Here is a 21,114-nt window from a genome sequence, read left to right as displayed (position 1 = left end):
TCCGAGATCGGTTTATATGGGGAATCCCTACTGTCCCACACAAATAAGAACCATTTGTGCAAAATTTCAAGCTGCTACTTCTTCGAAAGTTAGGGTGCATTCCTCAGAGGGACAGACGGACGGACGAACATTGCTGGATTGACTTAAAGTGTCATGGCTACCAACAATATATATACCTTAGCGGCCAAGAATTATTTGGTTCAATTCCTGCCTGAAAAAATAAAAAAGAATGCATATAATGCCAGGAAATCTAAAGACGGCGAATCTCGGTTCTATATATATTTGAACCCGTTTTTAGGTCCCACATACTGCAAGGAAAACTTTAATCAAATCCAGATATCATATATTATGTGAGCGCAGGAAGAATTCATATATCTCTATGGTGTAGCATATAGAGATGCAGCTGGCAGATTATGCTCTATAGACCTAATTCTCGCATCCGCATCCAATATTAATATTAATTCAGTTCAATAAGTACAAATTGGATCATGGCTTACGATCGTAATTTGTCAAAAAGTTAACGATTTCTGAGAAGAAAAAATCGATACGCCGAGCGTATTTTGCCCTCTCAAAGCTAAACAAAGCAAATAGTGCTTGTTAAAAAAAATTAAAAACATTAAAAATTAAAAAATTAAAAATTAAAACATTATTGTTATTTTTATACCCTCCACCATACACTCAGAAAAAGTTAGCTAATTTTAATCTAATTTGGTAAAGTTTTGATTAAAACAAGGTAAAATTGCACATTTCTAGTAAGTTTTACTCATCTTTAATTAGTGGCAAACAGTTTGTAAACTTGATTTTGAGAAATCATTTACTTTACCAAGTTTTTTCTCACCAAGCTTTATATACCTACAGCAAACAACGTTTCTATTCACCCATTATAAATATGTTGTTATGTTGAGTTCAACACTTGTACAAACCGATATTCTTCAAATTGAATAAATATTCGTTCAAAATAGTTTACGAATTTCCCAATTGTATTATGAGTATTATTGAATAAATTACATTAAACTACAAGTTGTAACTTAAAACTTTGTTAAAAATAAACTTAGGTTCACAGATTTTGTAACAGAGATGATTAAATCCAATAACTTTTCAGTAATTCCAAGCCCACTTCTAATGAAGGTGGTTTTTAAACACATGATTTGTCATTCATGCAATCATCAATCGATAAAAAATGTAGAATATCATAAGACAAGAGCGTTTTATTTGCCACTTCACTTTGTATAGGACAATAGATCCATATTAGAAACCCTAAATAAAATTTCCTTAGAAACCTTTAAATGTTTATTACTGATACAAATTCTTATTTAAAAAGCCAAATCCGCCTTTGACATTTTCCTCTGACTATGTGTCAGACTATGTGCGCAACGTCATAAATCATTCAGATGCATGTGCCGCCGACAAAAAGGCGTCAGCAACACACCCTAGAGCTGGCAAACTATTGATAATCGCAACATTCGGTATTTTCGATAGCTTTATTAATAAAGATCGATACTATCGTTCAATTCCCAACACCTATATTTCAAACAAAAATCAGGAGATCGATTTCGATAGACCAAATGAAACCAAGGGTAATAAAGTCAGTTGGAAGTCATGAGAGAAATCATTGTACAAAATGTTAGTCTAATCAGATGAAAATTTCACCCTCTATAGGCGCAATGTAACTTACCGGATACAAGTGTTGGACTGCTTATTTTTGTTTAGTTTCTCAAAAAATTTTACTTTTGCAATAGTATCCATCGGAAAAATATCAATCGATATTCAGTCAAAATATTAAATATCGATAGTGCCAGCTCTAACACACACAGGTAACAGCTTAAACCATGCAAAACATACACGTGTTGCACAAACAGTCTGATGTACGCATTCGCCAAGAAAAGTCGTGCACGGTAACAATAAACAAAAGGAAAAAATGCAAAAATATGAAATAAAATGACCAAGGCAAGTTTGGTCATTCTTTCTGTGATTCGCAAAGGATTTATACTACTAATTACACACGGACCTACACCTTTCATGGTAAGTATTGGATTGAAAATAAAACTATGTATCTATACTGAACACTTTTATTTCTTTTTCAACAGTCTGTAAAGTATTGTTGATATGGCGTAACGGAACTTCTGGGAAAATATGGCGCTTACCCTATGCGACTTATTTACAATTGCGTATTGTGAACATTATTACATATGTATTGGTACTGTGTGATTAAGGATCAAATAGCAAGCAGAGTTGATTGTAGTACACATTTATGGGCGTTGGAATTGGTAGGTATGCGCACAGCGAAATTATAAATTTATAAATTTTTTATTTTCCTCCAATGAAAAGATTTTGCGAATAATGAGTTTCTTCGGTGTTATATACGTAATGCCATGTTTACAAAAATTCCAAACTCCCTACATAAAGAAATGTGTTAAAATAACAAAGATTTTCGTTAAGTTTTACATTACAATTACATTTGCCGCTAGGACATTTAACAACAATTAGTGGGCAGCAATTAGTGCACCCAGAAAAAAGTGTTTGCTGTTTTTGTACAAAAACTGTTTATCTTTGAAAGAAACACTTGAAAATTATTAAACATCTTAAGGATCGTTACAGCATTTCTTGTATAGTAACGTCCAATTTTGGATAGTTTTGGCGTTATTATACCCTCCACCAAAGAATTGGTGTAACACCTCGTCATTCCGTTTGTAACACCTCGAAATATGCGTCTAAGACCCCATAAATATGTCCGTCCGTCTGTCGAAAGCACGCTTACTTTCGAAGAAGTTAAACTAGGCGCTTGAAATTTTGCACAAATACTTCTTATTAGTGTAGGTCGGTTGGGATTGTGAATGAGCCATATCGGTCCGTGTTTTGATATAGCTGCTATATAAACCGATCTTGGGTTTTGACATCTTGAGCCTCTACACTCAAAAAATTTTGAACTTCAACACTAGTAAAAATTAACTTAATTTGGGAAATATTAAACTTTCTATGGCGCTAAAGAATAATATGCTCGTTGCGAGTCAAACAATTTCTTTATAGCTAGGAAATTGTTTATACATAGTATTAGTCCACTTTCAACTTCCCACAGATAAAATATGAACTAAAGAGCATTGAAAATGAAAGATAAAATTATTGAAAAAAATCGCTTTTTGCCAACACTTCGGAGCATCCAATTGGACACATCTTAATTACTCAACCCATTTATTTCCGCCTATATCCCATCCCCACGCTATCAATTGCTCAGCTATTGTGAAGAATACAAATTTAATATGAAACATTGCAATTATAAATTAAATACAACTTTATCTTTTGTGCCAGCCGAGTATTGAACCAAGAATCTTCTGTTTACAAAGCAGACGCTCTACGCCTTCATCCACATCAGTATTATTTGAGTCCTCGACTATTTTCCCATTTCAATATTTACTAACAACACAAAAGCAAAACATTTTCTCACTTCTTTTCATCAAAGAAGGACATGCTTATTTTGTTCAGCTTTGTCATGTTCTATTTATAGATACAATGTCTTAGCATTAGAAGTGTGTTTATTAAATTGTTCTTAATTTCGAGCATGTATTATTGAACTCAAGAAATTGGTATGGGAGTGAACGTTTTTGTTACATTGAACTAAAAATCCTTATTTCTTTAAGTAGTTCATTCAGTAATAAATTTCAGAAAAGGAATTGTCAACGATGATTTGCTTTTGCCAATGATTAGTAAATTTCTCGCTTATTTCAAAAATAATCGCTTAATGAAAATAACTAACTCCACCTGAATTGTAAGCTATTTTATCTATACTCACGAGTAGTTAGTTTTATTCGTACAACGTTTATTTTCTTACTCATTAGGTATTTTTAACTAATCGTGGATAAATATCACGGATTAACGAGTATTATGTAATTAACTCCTTTTTACGATAAGCATTGGTCTTAGTGTAGAGGGCGCAAATCGAATGCGTTTTGGCTGAAGTTTGGCCTGGCATAGCTGGCATATAAACGGATCTCCCTATTCGATTTCTTGAGCTTCTAGAGGACGCAGTTCTTATCCGATTTGGTTGACATTTTTTACATATCGTTGAGGAATAACTTCCAATGCCAAGTATGGTCTAATTGTTATCAAATTTGGTTGAAATTTTACATATGTCGTTTTAGTATGACTTCCAACAACGGTGCCAAGTATGGTCTAAATTGGTTGATAACCTGATATAGCTGCCATATAAACCGATCTCCAAATTTGACACTTGAGCCACTGGAGGGCGCAATTTTTACTCGATTTTCCAGAAATTTTGGAGGTGGTATTTCTAACAACCATGACAAGTACGGTCCATATCGACCAATAACTTGATGTAACTCATATGTATATATTGAAAAAGTCATTCAAAGAACTTGACAAATGCGATCCATGGTGGAGGGTATAAAAGAAACTTTCTAGAATAAATTGTAGAAAGTTTCTTTTATTGTAGTCTAAAAACCTTGAGCACTTAACTATAAGATGTAATATACAAGTTTTTGAAGTATTTTTTGATATATTTGAGCAAACATTTTTGCAGTTTTTACAAACCCAAATTTCTCTTGGTCCGGGCTAGTTGATTGAAAAACGTTTCTAGAGAATTTGATTATTGAGAAGATTTGAAAATAAGAAAAGTTCGAAGGAGAATTTGGCGACATCATTTAAGCAAATGATGCAAATATGCTCTTCTTAGAAATTGGTCAACATTTATTTTTTTTTTTTTTGAAATATCTAACAATTATAGTTGCTTAACGTTTTCAGTTTGCGTAAAATGTTATGGAAATAAAAGTCATTTCAAATCAATTGACCGACACAAACAATACCCTGTTTAAATCATAATACTAGTTTGGAAGTATATTAAAATGAGCGCAAAAGAAAAAATGTCATCAAATTGCTGAAGCTGATTCGCCGATATTAACACTATAGAACTAAAACACTCACAATGACATGCTCATTTTGAAGATTTGATTCGGATTGGACTATAAATAGTGTGTTGGCAAGGAGTACAAAATTTAGCTCTGCCTCTATGACCAAATGTCACCGCACCTTGTAGGACCACAAAATTCAACAAAAAATTTGAGGTATCTTTACCAATTTCACAAAAACAGAAGAATTGTGGAAATTTTTCGATTTTGAAAAAAAAAATTTATGTTGTTTTTTATGTTTCCAATAATAATAAAAAAGTTGTATATGAATTGGAAATTATTAAATAAGAAATTTTGTTTTGTTTGCCATTGGTATGTTTGATGTAAGCATAAATGTGGTTTCGTCAATGTATGATTTTGGCAGAAAATATTTTTGACAAAGGGTGCACACATTTTTGGGCATTTAACCAGCTGCGCTAAATAATAAAATAAAACAAAAAGCATTACATTGCCACCAAAAAAATGTATATATTTAATTTATAAATTTTAAGCAAAAAAAAAATTCTTAATTATTTTTGCAGGGGAAAGCACAAAAACAGCAACCAAGACAACAATTTGCTTGATTTCATGCGAAATCATCAAGATATTGCAAAAGGGTTTGCTGAAGGGGACAAGGTTGTGGTGGAAGAGCTGTGGAAGGAATTAAGCGGATATCTTAATGCGGCAGGTCCTCCAACTAAAGATGTATCTAACTGGAAAATGTTTGTTTAAGGAATTTTAATGTCGCAGTGAGTTTCTTTATTTTTATACCCTCTACCATAGGATGGAGGTATACTAATTTCGTCATTCTGTTTGTAACTCCTCGAAATATTTGCACAAATACTTCTTATTAGTGTAGGTCCATTGGGATTGTAAATGGGCTATATCGGTCCATGTGTTGATATAGCTGCCATATAAACCGATCTTTGATCTTGACTTCTTCAGCCACTAGAGGGCACATTTCTTGTCCGATTTGGCTAAAATTTTTCTTGAGGTGCTTTATTATGACTAAGTACGGTTGAAATCGGTCCATCGGTGAATGGAAATCGGTGATATAGGTGTCATGTAAACCTATCTGAGGTCTTGACTTCTTAAGCGTCTAGAGGGCGCAATTCCTATCCGATTTGACTGAAATTTTGCACGACGTGTTAAATTATGACTTCCAACAAGTGTGCTAAGTATGCTTTCAATCGGTCCATAACCTGATATAGCTATCATATAAACCGATCTTGAATCTTGATTTCTTGAGCCACTAGATGGAGCAATTGTTATCCGATTTGGCTTTGGTGTTTTTTGCATGAGGTGTTTTGTTATGACTTCTAACAACTGTGTCAAATATGGTACAAATCGATCAATAAACTGATATAACTGCCATTTAAACCGATCTGGGATTTTGACTTCTTGAGCCTCCAGAGGGCGTAATTATTATCCGATTTGGCTGAAGTTTTGTACTACGGCTTCTCCCATGTCCTTCAACATACGTGTTAAATATGGTCCAAATCGGTCTATAGCCTGATACAGTTCCCATATAAACCGATCTCTCTATTTTATTTCTTGAGCCCCTAAAGAGCGCAATTCTTAATCGAATTGGCTGAAACTTTACACAATGACTTCTACTACTACTATGGTCTCCAACATTCAATATAGCTCCAATATTAAATCAATTCTTTTCTTTTATCCTTTGTTTGCCTAAAAAGGGATGTCGGGAAAAAAACTCGACAAATGCGATCAATTGTGGAGGGTTTATAAGATTCGGCCCGGCCGAACTTAGCACGCTTTTACTTGTTTTTATTTTACAGACTTGGATTGACTAAAAATGCAACATCAGGAAAAAATTGTCCCACAACAAAATAGAAGCGCGTACTACTGGAGGCGGCCAGTTTAACCAATGTGTGATTACACGCATGGAACTAACTAACTGAAGCTTCTATTACACGATCAGACAACAACTTATATGAGCTGTCCCTTTCTGCATTCATAAGACGTGTCTTCATATTAAATTATTCGTACGTATCACACGACGTGGACAACTCTCAGAGTTGGTATTTTTGAAATTATATATAACATGTCTGATCGTGTAAGGGCAGCCGGTATATTTAACAAAAAATATATTTGATAAACTAAAAAGTTGTGTGGCGGCTTAAAACAAATGTACCTATGTTTCTTGTTTTGTTTAAAAATTCCACTAAAAACAGCAAATTCATCTGTTTCATTAAACAATTATTAAAAATTTAATTTTGACATATAATTTCGTAGGAAGAAAGTTTATTGGAATGACTCATGGAACAATTTACAATAACGATAGTGGGTTCCAATCACGACGTGAATATCAGAAAAAATTTCACCAGTGGTTATCCCCTTACTAATCTGGCTACATTTGTGAGGTGTCTTGCCAAGTTAGAACTTCTCTACCAAGTGGTGTTGCTATGCGAGACGCCGTTCGGACTCGGCACAAAAACGGAAGCCCCTTATCATTGAGCTTAAACTTTAGTCGGACTGCATTCTTTGATATGAGAGAAGTATCCCCTGCTGCTTAATGGAATGTTCATGGGAAATTTAGGAGTATGTAGTGCCTTAAACTAGGGCTGCCTTTACTGTTTATGTACATGAAAGTATCAAAATAGGTGACGGGTAAGTGAAGCGTGGGGTTAAGAGTAAAGTAGCACACAGAAGCACTTTATGTTTTTGCCTTTTTCTTTTTGTTTTTGTTCCGTGTTAGCCGTTAACCAGCAACCAAACAGCCCCCACAACAACATCAAGTCTTGCTCCAAAACACCTGTCAAAAATGTTTACATACGTATAAACACACACTCTCACGAGTTCAAACCCGGTCTAGCACATTATTTACAGATGAATAAACAATAAATCAAAGCTAACAACCCACAACTTTAGACCAGCCACACAAGCAGAAAACATACGCTATTATATTTATTTAGTTTCAAATTTTGTTTCCGCAGGCAGAATCTGTACACAGCACATAAATATGTGAAAGTGAATAAAGAGAATAATCCAAACATTTTGACTTAAAGTGCTATCAGACTACATGTATTTGTCAAATGACATGTAAAATGTTGCAATTCTGAAAGTTGTACACATCGTCTGATACATGTGATCAATTTAATGTAAAAAACGGATATTGGAAAAAATAAGTATGCATTTTTTTTTATTAAAACAGGCTCAATACAAATGGGCACGCTCCGCTCGTTTAGTTTTGAAATAAACCAAAAACAGCAGATTTCAAAACCAGTTATAGGTGTTGAGCCACGTTGGTTCTATACATAGTCCAAATCAAGTGATTGTATTTTACTCTTTATGTATTGGGTTGCCCAAAAAGTAATTGCGGATTTTTCATATAGTCGGCGTTGACAAATTTTTTCGCAGCTTGTGACTCTGTAATTGCATTCTTTCTTCTGTCAGTTATCAGCTGTTACTTTTAGCTTGCTTTAGAAAAAAAGTATAAAAAAAGTATATTTGATTAAAGTTCATTCTAAGTTTTATTAAAAATGCATTTACTTTCTTTTAAAAAATCTGCAATTACTTTTTGGGCAATCCAATACATAGGTATTTAGATAGTATACCTAAAATCGTTTAAGGGGGCCACCGTGGCGCGTAGGATAGCACGTCCGTCAATGAGGCTGGACGAATGGGTTCTAATCCTCTTACGAGAAAATAAAAACATTTGTCAAGTTCTTTACTCAGTATCTATTAATAGGCAAACAAAGGATAATGGATAAGAATTGCTATGCTATTGGAACTTTATCAGGTTATAGGCCTATTCGATATGCTGAAGACCATAGTAGAAGTAGTTGTTTTCAGAAAAACCCCTCAAGAATTGCGCCCTCCTCAAGAAATATAACGGGAGATCGGTTTATATGTGAGCTATATCAGGTTTTGTACTGATTCAGACCACACTTGGCACATTTATTTGCCGGTATAGAAAACGTCGTAGTAGAAAATTTCAGCCAAATCGAATAAGAATTTGCTTAAGAAGTATACTCGGGGGATCGCTTTTTATGGGAGCTGTATCAAAAAATGGACTGATATAACCCCATCCTTATGAGTGAGGGTATACAAATATCAAATGTGATTAACTATTAGTAAAGTTAACAGTCCTTTATGGCGATCTACAGTGATGTTACATTTCTCTTGAAAGAGGTGTCACCCTGCGGTTAATTTACAAAATCCAAAGTTCATTTTTGGATTTCACAATCAGTCCGAAAGATGAAGCTTTCTTCTACTGTGAACAATCCCATGGCAGCCGGTTGTACGTATCGGATTGACCCGATGGAGTCTTTCATCGGCAAGGGCTGCCGCCTCAGTGTACAACACACTGCTACAACAACAACAAATTCTGCGAAGCTCCGGAAAAAAATTCTGCGAAGCTCGGATAGCTGTCGCAGTCATCTATGAGGCGTGTAGGGTGCAAAATATTCGTATACTAGTTGATCCGGTGTGCTTCCCTACCTTTAAATGGCTTTTTGAACTTAGAGATTTCACACATTTTGAAGCTGGTGATGTGAGTGCTTGCCGGATCCAAATCATTTAATTCTTTTAACGTATTAGTACCAACTTTTAAATTCATTTCCTGTAAGTACCACATCGGATACACAAAAACCAACATTACCCCAAAATTTGTATGTAAAATTTGTACGGTTTGATATTGTTTTATAAAAGAGAAGGGCTACCCCCAAAAAAATTTGTTTCCTACCTTGGACATTAGATCGTATTCTTCTCCCAAATATCTTCCATTTGAGTCCTAATTGTCAATATACTTTTTCCCTACTTTGGATATTAAATTTGCATTCTACTCCAAAAGACGTATCATTTAAATGACATACTACGTCTACGTCTAGATTCGGAAGCGGCACCGCAGTCAGACAAAAGGCTGCGGTCACCTGGAGGGCATTCCATGCCCTAAAGAACTTAAGCGAACAATAGTAAAATGGTTTCAAGAACCTTTGCTTAGGTCGCTAGGGACAGTTTGGAGTTGGTAGTTGTCGACAAGGGAGGAGAACAGGGCTGTACAACTACACAGAGAAAATTTTCCTTCATACATGAAACGATCGTGTTTCATAGCCCTTTTTTCACAGGTAAGGTTTAAGTGGCAGTCTGCCATCAGTCTCACTAAGACGAACAGAAGAAGGAAGATGCCTATCCAGATCGCTTTAAAAAAACCCAACAACTTGCGAATGTTCACATCCGCTAAATCAGACAAGTTCTTAAAGGTATTAGAACCTAAAGTGGAATTCATTCTGACTGCCAGGTCGGGACACACAAATAGCAAATGTTTTTGGCAACATCTATAATCAACACGTACATACGATGAGAACGGTCATGATAAGCCATGTAAAATGCCCATTGCATAGCCGACTGTGTACAGTGTACACAGTCAACTGTTTATGACCGCACTCACACACAAACACCAAATATCTTCTGCGTTCACAACATCCCAGCGGAAAACTTCCATAAGATCTACAGTTCAACCTCAAGCAATACAAACTTTATACGGCCTTATATTTTTTGCCGTTATATAAGTCCTTTCATTCGATTTTTTAAAGCCGTTTCACTCATGAATTTTCCCGCTGGGATACTCGAAGAAGACATGACTGGATTCTGCACTCAGACTTAAACTGCTGTCACACGGCATATATTTGTCTTCGATCTTTCATATTCATATAATACAAATAGACTCCCTTTAATCAGCATGTATTATTTTTTTATTTGAAAATTTGTTTTGTGTCGTAGCACCTTTATGCAGATCGCCTACCTGAAATGAGTTTTTTAAAGAATAAGCATAAATTCATTTTTATATAAAAAAAATTTCAACGAGAATTATAGGCACAGAAAACCTTTGACTTAAATTACTTTGCTGGGATCTTCCAAATAGATTTTGCTGCTTCATTTAAGGCACAGAACCATAATATGGTTCTATAAGCTATTGACATTTGACTAAATTCTTACATATACATATGTACGTTTAGATGTATTTGCTCATGGTATATGTACGCACATACATGTACACATGCATTATTGATACTTAGCAAATGTTGAAAATCACAAAATACATAAAGACAAGACATTTCAACAATAACGATATGCTCTAATTGACGTTGACAAATTGTCGGAGAAATGTTTGACTTCAAGGTGAACAGACCCAAATGATATTTGATTTAAATAATTTTATAAACACATAAAAATAAAATTATGAATACACACGTAAAATTACGTTGTTGCTACATAAACGGGCATATGGACGGAGATACACATAGGTACATAAAAATAGTAATTTCTTATGAAAGTGGAAAGTATGGCTTGCTTATAAGTGCTAATACAATTTGATACGTTGTAAACTGATTAGGATGTGCAAGTGATTGATGCAAATGGATAAGGTTCCGTTTTTCGAACCACAACTACGAACACTGACATCGGAAAAAATTAAATCGTATTGCTTCAGCACATACAGTTATGTGCGAAAAAAATGGCGGCAGCGGCTAAACAGAAAAATTAAGGATTATTAAGCGCGTACGATGAAAGCTAAACTTATGGTTTATAGCAATTTATTATAGCATAATACACTACAAAAACAATTCCCGTTACGAAAATGTTAAACATGTTCTTTAACATCTCTCTGAGCTGGACAGACCACATCAATGCTGTCGTCGGACGGACCCACGCGAAACCACATGTACGGTGGTAAACCCACTCATCCGCACCGCATAACATACGTTAACTCCCGGTCAAAACATATTCAGTGCCACGTTTGATATACACATAGTCCATAAAGTCTGCTTTCATGTGACAATTTCTTTTTTAACGATTAAAAAACAACATAAAAAATAAATAGAGTTATGTTTTGTTGTATATGTTGTATCTTTATATTTCTTAAACTAGAAAACAAAAACAAAAATACAAGCTTGTTTTTGCTTTTTTGTTCTAACGGTACTTTTGTCTTATAAGCAGAAATTATGACAATCAAAAAGTCTGCGTTCACTTTGTTTACTTCGAAAGTACCGTTACTTTTTATGATGCTTGTTCTTATTTTTGATCAGTTTCAGTTCATTATCATAACAAGTGATAGTTACAGGTGTTTTTTGTTTTTAATTAATAAATTTGGAAACATGGAAACTAAAGGAAAGGAAATATGCATATCGGAAAGAAAAATAATTATTAAATTGTGGAAAGAAGGACAAAGCTTTAGAAATATTGGTTGGAAGAACGTATTCTTCTGTTCAGCGCGTAATTAATAATTACAAAGAAACCGCCATTATAACTTCAAAGCCTCGGCCTGGGCGTCCAAACAAATTATATTATCAACCAAAATTATTGAAAATATTAAAACAATGTTTAAAAAAAGCATCTGTGCCGAAACTGCTAGAAAAACATTACATAGAGCTGGATTTCATGGAAGAGTTGCTCGAAGAGAGTATATTTCAGTCATAAACAGACAAAAGCGGATTGTAGTCGCTAATACTTTCATCAATAAGCCTCCTGAATTCTGGAAACAAATTATTTTCTCCGACGGGAGCAAATTCTGTATTTTTGGCATTAAAGGTCGACAAATAGTGTGGCGCAAGTCCGGGACTGAGCTGGAAAAACAAAATTTAGTTGGAACGGTGAAGCACGGTGGTGGTGGAGTTATGGTGTGGGGGTGTATGGCTGCTAGTGGAGTGGGTCAATTAGAATTTATTGAGTCCAAAATAGATAAATGAGGTTATCTCAATATTTTGAAAAAAAAAAATTTAAACCATGTGCTGCTAAACTAGGGTTAGCAACGACATTTTGGTTCTAACAAGATAACGATCCAAAGCATACATCGGAGGTTATTAGGCTTTGGCTTCTATATAACACTCCAAAGCAGCTTAAAACACCACCCCAATCACCAGATCTCAACCCCATTGGCCATCTTTGGGATCTACTGGAGAAAAAAATTCGTCAGCACGTTATAACCAGCAAGGAGATGTTACGAAGTGTCATGCAGGCAGAATGGGCGAAAATAACATCTGAGGAAACAGAGAAGTTGGAAAACTCCATGCCAAAATAACGTGCCTATCCTACCAAATATTAGGAATCTGTTAATATGTTTTTATTTTGTGTTTAAATAACTCTTTTGTTTATTTTTATACCCTCCACCATAGGATGGAGGGTATACTAATTTCGTCATTCTGTTTGTAACTACTCGAAATATTCGTCTGAGACCCCATAAAGTATATATATTCTTGATCGTCATGACATTTTATGTCGATCTAGCCATGTCCGTCCGTCCGTCTGTCTGTCGAAAGCACGCTAACTTCCGAAGGACGTGTTTTGTTATGACATCCAACAACTGTGCCAAGTATGGTTCAAATCGGTTAATAACCTGATATAGCTGTCATATAAACCGATCTGGGATCTTGACTTCTTGAGCCTGTAGAGGTCGCAATTATTATCCGATCTGCCTGAAATTTTTTTACGACAGATCCTCTCATGACCATCAACATACCTATTTATTATGTTCTGAATCGGTCTATAGCCCGATACAGCTCCCATATAAATCGATCTCTCTATTTTACTTCTTGAGCCCCCAAAGGGCGCAATTCTTATTCGAATTGGCTGACATTTTACACAGGTCTCCAACATATAATTTAATTGTGGTCCAAACCGGACCATTTCTTGATATCGCTCTAATAGATGAGCAAATCTTTTCTTATATCCTGTTTTGCCTAAGAAGAGATGCCAGGAAAAGAACTCGACAAATGCGATCCATGGTGGAGGGTATATAAGATTCGGCCCGACTTTAGCACGCTTTTACTTGTTAATTACTGAACGCAGACTTTGTGGTGCTTACATTTAACTGTTATCATATTTAAATCACTCTAGAGTCAAAGTGCTTAACCAAACTTAGAATTTTGTTTTTGTGTTTTAATGTTAGGAATAGGAAGAAAAAATATATATGTAAAAGAGCTGATTTGATTTATAATTTTATTTTGTGTTCTTTAACCAATCATAAAAGTTTGTCAGGTGAACACAGACTCTATGGGCTATGTGTATGGCTATGAGCTCTTTGCTTACTGCGACTCGCAGAGTCAGCGCCAGCTAAATGTGGAATACAATAGTATCATACGATATGTGTATGGACTGAGTAGGATGCAATATGTATCGCCTTTTGCCAAGTCCCTTTATGGATTCAGCTTCGACACACTTCTCAATATGAGAGCACTATTACATTCAAAATCAGAAATAAAAAACTATCTCCTAGAACATTGAACAACATACATCAATGTAACCTTTATGATTATCTTTTATAAGTTCAAATGATTGGTTTTTTCTTTCTCTCAAGAGAGCGACTTCCAATACCCTAACAATCCGTTTCATATCTAATTTAATATAATTATCTATCTTTGGGACTAGCATTGCCCTATTCCTTTAAATTTATTCCTAATTGAAATTTTCCATGTCAAATTTTCATACCTTTTAAAATTACATCCCCAAATGTGTACCTTTCATTTTAACATTTATAATCTTTAATTTCATTTAATTTGATTCATGTACTAGACTAAGACGAAAAATTTCAACGTATTATTTTTAAAGACAAAACTGCATCAAATTTTTTCCTTAAGACAAAATTTGAATAATTAAGCGTAACATTCTCTTCAGCCTGGGCTGAAGAAAAAATTTCATTACAATTTTTCCTAAGGAAAAAATTTCAATAAAATTTTTTCTAAATACTACATTTTTATGATTTTTTCTTTTAAAGGCTATATATCAGTGGAAAACTTTCTAAAGACAAACTTTTGCCCAGCCTCTAAATTATTTTATAATGCCAAAATTTCAATAACATTGTTTGTGCATGTCTAATGCGGCATAACTTTTTGCTTAAAAATTTTTAAAGCTATTTTATTATTCTTTTATGTCCCAAACAATGTTGGCGTTTTTGGTAGGTTCCTACCAAAATTGTAAAGTCAATTACTAAAAAAATCGTCAGGGATAACTTAAAATTATTTCATTTCTTGTCGCCACTGTGTATTCGTTTATACTTCAGAATAAAACCATAGACGTCGTGGGGCCTTATACTGTTACAAGGGGTCTCACTGTTTCAAATCTCAGAGAAAAAGGTCTGATCTCTCAAGTGGTAACAGTTTAATATTAACTATAACTGGTACGAATCAGAGAGTTCCATGAGACCCAAAATTCGCTACTCAATAGGCACTTTGATAGAAGCAATTGTCTGTATCACATGCCACATAATACAATGAGTAAAAGGTGCGCAAATGTTTTAGTAATCGTTCAGTGGATGTGATTTTCAATTTGGTTGACGGACATCGTGTATTGTTTGCAAATGAACACCACTCAGATGAGTGCCATATAAAGCCGAAGCAAGCAGAGGAATGAGACATCAATTTTTGTTAAGCGGCAAAGATATACTCCGTTGTTTTTTGCACTTGCTTTTTTATTTTTGGATCAGAATTCTGTCTGTCTGTTTGTCTGGCTTCGTCTGTTCAAAAGTGACAGACTTACTTCCATTTTTTTCTTTACCCAAGCCATTACAAAGCATGCAAATTAATTTCAGCTCTCATAACTTTGAGCGGTGGCTGTGTGGCTTCTTTATAATTTTGAGCAAAACTCACGAGGTCTCACAATGACCGTAAGTAACTGTTACGGTCATTGTGAGACCTCGTGAGTTTTGCTCAAAATGTAAATACGCACTCATCAGCAAAAACACTTACAATAGCCCAACGAATTAAAGGAATATTTTATGTTTTGGTCGTTGAGAGTCGTAAGCGTCAACAACGATTGCTGGTATAAGGTGTGGGCTTGCCATTCGCAGCATGTCTACCATGTACACTTATTTTTAAGGTGGCTTGCTGCTGTTCTCTGGTACGAGCGTCGAGGGATCACTTCCAAATTTTGTAAATTATGGGTAAGAAATGCGGCTTTTGTGCGGTATATGCCTTCATCCGGAAAATGGGGCTATATGGCACCAAATACAAATCTGGTCGGATCTGGTCCATGTTCAGATGTTGAGAGGTCCATGCAACTCATTGTTACGGCGAAAATGGACAGTAAATTCACATTTATACTCTCATCTCGTTAGATTCATAGTTATGGATGACAGATATGGGGGAATTCTCATTTTAGCGAGGTGGATAAACTGTATCGCTATTTTATAAAGAGAATTTTGAAACTACCTGAATCCACTCCAAATTACGTTCTTGCCTTGGATACCGGATACGAACCGCGGTATATACATACGTATTCTCTACATTTACAATACCTGGCAAAAGTACTATTTGATCTGAAAAATCACAGACTTCCACATATACTTGCCGTGTAACTGTCAGGCAAAAATTGAGGCTGTTTCAAGAAGTTTGCTTGTCAACTAACAGAGTATAATATCCCAAGAAGTAGGGTAAAATTGAATAAGAATTGTGTTGGATGGCTGCAGTAAAAAAACTTTTGACGGAAATAAAAAGCAAGGCCTATATTGAATATATGTAACATGCTGAGCGAAGTCGAAAACGCATCTTTACATTTCTTGACTTCACGGCTGGCCCACTTTACTGCAATGATAATTACGGCCAAGAACAAATAACCTTAATAATGAAAGCTAGAGGAGATCTTCTTTGGTTGAATTCTAATAAATACAGGATTGCAGATGAGCAAAGATGTTCTCTGTGTAACCTTGGGGAAGCAGAAACATTGGAACATTTCATGGGGTTTTGTCCAGTACTTAAAAGTATACGCGTTGGATACTTCAACAAAATATTTTTGTCCCGAAATGAAATTATTAATTTTCTAAATGGTGGAGAAGTTTTTAGCTGGCTAAACTTGTACAAATTCCTGAAAGAAGCATTAAAATATAGAAAAGAACTAATAGAAGAGTTTAACTACTGATAATTTGAAATAAAATCATTAAAAACTATAATAACAACTCAATTTTCCTGCAGACGGTTTGAATAAGAACCATGCTGTGTGATTCTTTATTACTTACTTATAAGCAAGATATATTCATTTACAGGTAGGAACAGTTGCCCAACAACAAAATATTGAGTGCACTATCTGTCAAAATCAGTGATTAGTGCAACTCTGATTTTGTGTATGTCACTAGTTCGCACTATTTTTCATTGTTTGTGTGTGTAATGGTTTTTAACTATAACACACACATACAACCAAAACTCGTTGACAGATAGTGCACTTTGTGAGAAAAGAATTGTATTCAGCTGTTTCCGGTACATTAGCTGGCAATTATGTCATGCTTATAAGATAACATTTGTACATTTTATAAATCTATACCTTTTATAACGTTACACGAAAATAAAGAACAATTGAATTGAAAACTACTCTCATCTCATTCCTATTCGGGGCAAAAAACGAGTTTTTATACATTCAAGAATTTTTATCGGGAGATCGGTATAAAAGGCGCCATATCAAGATACAGGTCAGCTTTGAACTATAGGCTGTAGAGTTATTTCAACATACAGACGGACAAACATGGCTAAATCGTATGTGTAACTTATTAATACGACGATCTAGAAGGTTGAAAATGTATAATTCGATGTGTTGCAAATGGAATGATAAAATTGCCAACTCTTCAGCGCCGAGTATAAGTAAAAGCATATGCCGCAATCCGTAGATTGGAATATGATGATGTTTACATATGTATGTGTCCCTGCTTCGGCGAATGGATTTTAGTGGCAAAAACTATTATGAATTTTAATAAATATTACGGTACATGCGTCACTTACATCTTTTTCGCTGTCACATGAATTACCTAGTTTTAAGTAATTTAGAGGTAAGTGCGATTAACACAATTTTTTTTGAAATTTAGCTAGAAATCTCAATTTAATTCCGATTTGGAAGAAAATTGGATAAGAGTCATTTTATCGACGCCCACATTTGTGCCAAATTTCGTCCATATCTGATCATATTTGTAAATATTTCCCTTTCAGACCGATCTTCCGATTTGGGGTCTGAAGCTCATAAAAGCCGCATTTAATACCTGACTCCTGTGAAATTTATTATTTTTTTTTTTTTTTCAACAACCGTGTCAAGTATGGTTAAAATCGATCTATAGCTTAATATAGCTCCCATGTAAATTACTTGAGCCCGCACAGGAGCTGCAATTTTTTCCGATTTAGCTGAAATTTTGCACGGAGTGTTTTGTTGTGACTTCCAACACCCGTGCCAATTACGGTCTAAATCGCACTTTGACCTGATATAAGTTCCATATAAGCCGATCACTCGTTTAGTCTTCTACGACCATAAGAAGCTTAATTTTTGAATGATTTAGCTGAAATTTGGTACGCAAAGTACACGTATGAACTTGAACTACAACACACTGCTACAACAACATCCAGGCTTTGTTGAGAAAATTTTCAGTAGGATCCATGGTGATTTTCAGGAGAATCTATGAACTTGGCCAGCCCGAAATTAACACATTTTTAATTTTTTTTAACTGCATCGAGATTTTCCGATTGTCTCGGGTCCACATTATTTATTTTTTTTTTCGATTTTGCTACCTGCTTTCAAATACAGATTCGCATTGTACATTCAAAGACTTTTCATTTGAGTCAAATATTGTTCCGGTCGAAAAATGTATCCCTTTGGAGGTTTGCTTTGGGGTGGGGGCCCCTCATTTTAAATGTAAACATCCAATTCGTAAACTTTTTCGAAATGCAAAACGTTTTATTACGATTATTACTTACATATATTTTGCAGATGTTTCTTAATTTGCTTGAGGTAATTGTGTCTGGTGTAAATAATGTAAGTGCACTACGCTGCCACAGAATTGATCAAACAAAATCAAAAGGGAATTTACATTAAAATTGTGTTTTTGTTGTAAAATCGTGGTAGTTGCATTATCGACACAACATTTTAATAGAAGATGAAAACAGTCGTATATTATCGATTTCTATTGAAAACTGAAAATTTTCAACAATTGTCACTTAAGTCTTTTTGGCCGTTAGCGGACGAAATGTTCGATTAGAATAGAGTTCGCTTAATCAATAAAATTAAAGCTTATTCCAACACCCGTTTTTCACATAAAATATTTCATATATACCAGACGATGTGTATAACTTTTACATATGCTAAATTTAACATGCCATATGACAAATACATATCGTGTAATAGCAGCTTTACATATAAACGCGTATTTCACATAAATATATTTACAATTCTTTAAAAAATTTGCATTTTTTTATACCACCCATATGACAATTTGTGGCACAAATCAACGTCGCATAAGATTGTATAATATTTTGCTATTTTCTGTTGACCAAATGAACGGCATTTCTGTAATGTGCAACGCAAAGTTGTCGTGGCAACATCAATGATTATAATAGACAGCTGTTTTTTGGCCTTTTTATTCTTCGTATTTTTTCTTGCTCTTACTCGTAACAGTAAATAACAACGACAGCCTCAGTGTACAACACACTGCTGCAACAACAACATCTGTCGTTTGTTGTTCGTTCATGCTTGGGGTATAAAAAAATACACACACACACAAACCCCTTTATTTTATATATTCTTAGATAAAATATCGATGCTGCCTGTCGTTTACTGGAAAACAGTCCGGCGAATGTTTACAATACATCACCTTCTTCAGCGATGACAGACTTCGACGAAAGAGAAGACAGAAATTCGAGAACTCCGCTATTGCTATTGCTGATGTTGGCACTGTGTTGTGGTAGCTGGGGGCCAAAAACATGAATCCACAATATCAGTTATGATTGTTTCGTTGGACAAATTGTCTACCAATTTTTCATCTATAGACATACATTTTCCACAAAGAATGCCCCTTTTGTTGGTATCAATCTCAATAACATTGTACCTCCACCACACAGGAAATATTTTGTTTTAGATTTATTGCACACACAATTACAGGTGAGTGACCCCTTAACGGTGATGTGATTTTGGATGACACTTAAAATTACACCCGACTCGATCTTTTTATTATTAATTTCGTTCATTTGTTTTGAGTTACCTACACGTACAAATAAACTAATAATTAAGTGCAAGACTCATTTTCTATGCTGGCCAGGCAATGCATTTGTACGTACACATAAAATTTGTTGGATGTGTTAAAGCAAATTTAGATTTCTTTGTGCGATTATGGTTTTGTAATTGACCGTTTTTGATAGGAGGAATGGCTTCTGCATTCAATAAGGCCCCATGCTGGTTTGGTTCTTAAAATTTTAATATTTGATGGTGTACCTATGAGATACATACACAGAAACACTGTCGAGATTTTTGTTGTTGTTATTTTTAAAATTTGTCTACAATGCAAATGAAAACAATACCATATATTGTTATATTGTAGTTATTAGACAGATTATTATTATGATTATTATTCACATTTTTGTTTCGCACTTCTCCGCTGTGTTGTTAATTCGGATTATTTGTTTTTGGAATCCTCGAAATGACTGAACTAGGGTAGGGATCCCAAAGTCGACTTTCGAAAAATCGATTAGTCGACTTTTTGTGAAAAAAAGTCGAAGTCGACTTTCAATGAATAAAAAGTCAATAATCGACATTAAAGTAAAAAAAAAAATCGAAAAGTCAAAAAATGTTGAAAAGTTGTAACAAGTCAACATGAACTTATGAGTTATAACCTATTGGGTTGCCCAAAAAGTAATTGCGGATTTTTTAAAAAAAAAGTAAATGCATTTTTAATAAAACTTAGAATGAACTTTAATCAAATATACTTTTTTTACACTTTTTTTCTAAAGCAAGCTAAAAGTAACAGCTGATAACTGACAGAAGAAAGAATGCAATTACAGAGTCACAAGCTGTGAAAAAATTTGTCAACGCCGACTATATGAAAAATCCGCAACTACTTTTTGGGCAACCCAATTTTTGTGGACGTCGCTCGAAATCGAATCTTTCTCAGTTTGTGTATGGCGAATTCAATTTTTCGCCGGCACATACTTTGCCTTCAAGCGAGGATTTTTTTTATCAAAAATGCTAAGCAGAACACAATTGAAATTAAAAAATTATACAAATTTAAGCATTAAAGAACTTTTGGTGCCCACCACCTATGATACAAATAAAGGGCCAAAAAAGGTTGTCTACAAAAATATGTACAGATTTCCCTTCTTTACAGAGCTTCTCCAAGTAAAAATGTTTCCTTTGTTCCTCGAGGCTATTGTTGTTGTAGCCACATGTCCATATATGGAGACGACCATCCTTGTCAAGCTCCATGGATGAGCAAGCTGGCCCAAAGAACCGATCGCCGCGG

The 21,114-nt window shown here is 34.7% G+C and overlaps 1 protein-coding gene and 1 long non-coding RNA gene across 13 annotated transcripts in view; one reads left to right on the top strand and one right to left on the bottom strand.

Moving 5' to 3' along the window:
- The window catches only part of LOC106081144 (solute carrier organic anion transporter family member 5A1), a 147,526-nt gene extending 127,217 nt beyond the window's left edge, over positions 1–20,309 (bottom strand). For 3 of the 12 annotated variants that reach the window (XM_013242913.2, XM_013242912.2, XM_059365311.1), the window contains exon 1: positions 20,106–20,301. The gene's annotated coding sequence lies outside the window, so the exon portion shown is untranslated. Of the gene's footprint in view, positions 1–18,580 lie in introns of all 12 variants that reach the window. The other 9 variants (XM_059365310.1, XM_059365309.1, XM_013242908.2 and 6 more) reach the window with 7 other exon arrangements.
- LOC106081146 (uncharacterized) lies at positions 1,291–5,640 on the top strand. Its single transcript, XR_001220322.1, has 3 exons — positions 1,291–2,022; positions 2,088–2,267; positions 5,441–5,640. It is a non-coding gene; the product is annotated as an uncharacterized LOC106081146 (long non-coding RNA).
- Positions 20,310–21,114: the final 805 nt, after the last annotated feature.

The sequence above is a fragment of the Stomoxys calcitrans genome, chromosome 3 (genome assembly GCF_963082655.1).
Source record: "Stomoxys calcitrans chromosome 3, idStoCalc2.1, whole genome shotgun sequence".
In the NCBI taxonomy this organism is placed as follows: domain Eukaryota; kingdom Metazoa; phylum Arthropoda; class Insecta; order Diptera; family Muscidae; genus Stomoxys; species Stomoxys calcitrans.
This window is presented reverse-complemented; position numbering and strand designations above follow the sequence as displayed.